At 41.6% G+C, this 2500-nt stretch overlaps 1 protein-coding gene across 1 annotated transcript in view; it reads right to left on the reverse strand.

The window, feature by feature from the left end:
• LOC107380473 (cGMP-dependent 3',5'-cyclic phosphodiesterase) overlaps positions 1-2500 on the reverse strand; it is a 264584-nt gene that overhangs the window by 176523 nt on the left and 85561 nt on the right. The gene's annotated exons all lie outside the window — the stretch shown is intronic.

The following is a 2500-nucleotide window of genomic DNA, read 5'->3' on the forward strand; positions in this document are numbered from 1 at the left end:
CAACCTTTTGACACATGGTGGTGACAGTTATTTATGCAAATCTGCAAAGAAAGAAAGGTTATTGTTTAAATTGTATGCGGTTTGACATGGTGTCATCGTTTAAAGATAAACAACCATGGGCTGATGTAAACAGAGCAGATTAAAAAGGCTTAAAGACATAATCACAGTGATTTTAGGAGGAAATAAGAACTGATCTTTCACATGGTCCATTAATATCATGAGCTGTGATGAAGCTTTTAGTGGAATCACACGTCTCCGTCATGAAGATGATCTGACAGAGTGATCCCAGTGTGGCATACAGCCGTCTTTTCAGAGGCGCCAAAATGAGTCATGAAATAAATATCATTCCTGATTCAAATGTTTTCCCAGAGAAACAGCCTGATCACGTGTGACACAATTAGGACACAAACAAAATGCTTCTGGGGGTTTAGAAACAGACCCCAAAACAAGAAACTGTCTTGAGTTTTCCCTTGAACAGATTTTATTTCGAAGTAGAATGAATTCATTTAAATTTGGTATTTTTCACAGTCACCCAGAAATATTCTTGATTTTACTGCATGTTGAGATGGTTTTGAAGAATAACTTGATGTGTTTTAAACAACCTGTGACTGACACTTAAACAATGTTTGGACAAGAAAATCCTCTACTCATTATTCTTATTGTACTTATCCAAGAATCGCGAAAACAAGCGGCCAAAGTGAGTTTTCTCTGGGCTCTCCCTTAGAGATAGGGTGAGAAGCTTTTCCATCCAGGAGGGGCTCGGAGTAGACCTGCTGCTCATCCATGTCGAGAGGAGCCAGTTGAGGTGGCTCGGGCATTTGATCAGGATGCCTCCTGGACGCCTCCCTGGTGAGGTTTTTCGGGCTCGTCCAACTGGAAGGAGACCGAAGGGAAGACCCAGAACACGTTGGAGGGACTATGTCTCTCGGCGAACGCCTTGGGATTCCCCCGGAAGAGCTGGCCCAAGTAGCTGGGGAGAGGGAAGTCTGGGCATCTCGGCTTAGGCTGCTGCCCCAGTGACCCAACTCTGGATAAGCGGTTGAGAATGGATAGATGGATGGATGGATGGATGGATGGATGGATGGATGGATGGATGGATGCCTATCCAGGAACTGGTTACTGAATCAGATTAAGGAATGAAACACAGACTCCCCTCTCCTCAGCAACACTCTCCACATCCTCCTGATGGATTCGAAGATGTTCCCAGACCAGAGACAACCAGTGATGAAATGTAATCAAGTCCAAGTACTTTGTTACTGTAATTAAGTACAGTTTTTCAGTATCTTACTTAAATTACTTTCTTGACGTCTACTTTTTACTAGGGATGCTCAATATATCGGCACCAATATCGGTATCGGTCTGACAAGTGAAACTGGCCCAATGTTAACAACCAATATTTGTTCCTTCTTGTTTATCTTTGTTTATCTGTTTCGGGGGGGGGGGGGGGGGGGGTGTAATTGTTTAGTCATGGGACAGTGATGGTAATCATCTCAGAAGCTTAAATGTGTGTGTGTGTGTGTGTGTGTGTGTGCGCGCGCGCGTGCGCACGTGTGTGATCTTGTTTGCAAAATGCACTTCATAGAAATAAATCAAGACATTAAAAACATCAGTTTGCATGATTTTCAGTCTATAAAAAATTTGCTGATTTCAGAAGATTAATGTCAAATATTGGTAATCAGCCATAGAAACGATATTAATATTGGTATAGCGGTGCATCTCTACTTTTAAATTTTGCTCCCAGTGTTTCTCCTAGAAATGTCTCCAGCTGTGGTGCTGCTTGCAAAACATTTTGCTTCCGTGCATCTCCAGTGAGAGTGTATGGGGGAGTGTGTGTGTGTGTGTGTGTGTTTGTGTGTGTGTGTGTGGGGGATTTCTCAGTCATGGCAATGCAATTTCAGCTGTGGTGCAGCCCCATGACTGAGCCCATGTAGGGGAAACACTGTACTCCTTTTCTAAAAATTTGTACATTGTACTTTTAAGTACTTTAATGCTTTTAATTAAGACACACATTTCTTGGATAATTCCACCTTTAGGTTTTTTTTTATCTCCTTATCTGTACTTTTACTTAAGTACTCCTTCCAACACTGGGAGCAGGGGGGTCCAAACATTTCACGATGTGAGCAAAAATCATGTTATTGGTCCTTGTGGACCACAAGATTGTTTTTGATTTTAGTTGTAATTTGTACTCATGTAGTTCCAAAACATGCATATCAGTAAGAATCTAAAGTGTTGATCGACATGGAGAACCAAACGGACAGACAAAATTCATCATTCTAGAAATGCAAATGGGGGCCACAGGAAATAGGGCTGCAAATGGCTGCTGGGCTGCACTTTGAACACACTTGCATTATCTGTAAAATGTAAAAAATAAACAAGGTGTGTTAAGTGTCTCTTTCCATGAAAGTTATGGTTTTGTTTGAGTTTTTTGTTTATACCTTTCCTTGCTCTGGGTGCCATGAATAACAGCATCAGTGTGTAATGGACCAGAATAAAGACAGCT

This window comes from Nothobranchius furzeri, chromosome 13, assembly GCF_043380555.1.
Source record: "Nothobranchius furzeri strain GRZ-AD chromosome 13, NfurGRZ-RIMD1, whole genome shotgun sequence".
Taxonomy (NCBI): domain Eukaryota; kingdom Metazoa; phylum Chordata; class Actinopteri; order Cyprinodontiformes; family Nothobranchiidae; genus Nothobranchius; species Nothobranchius furzeri.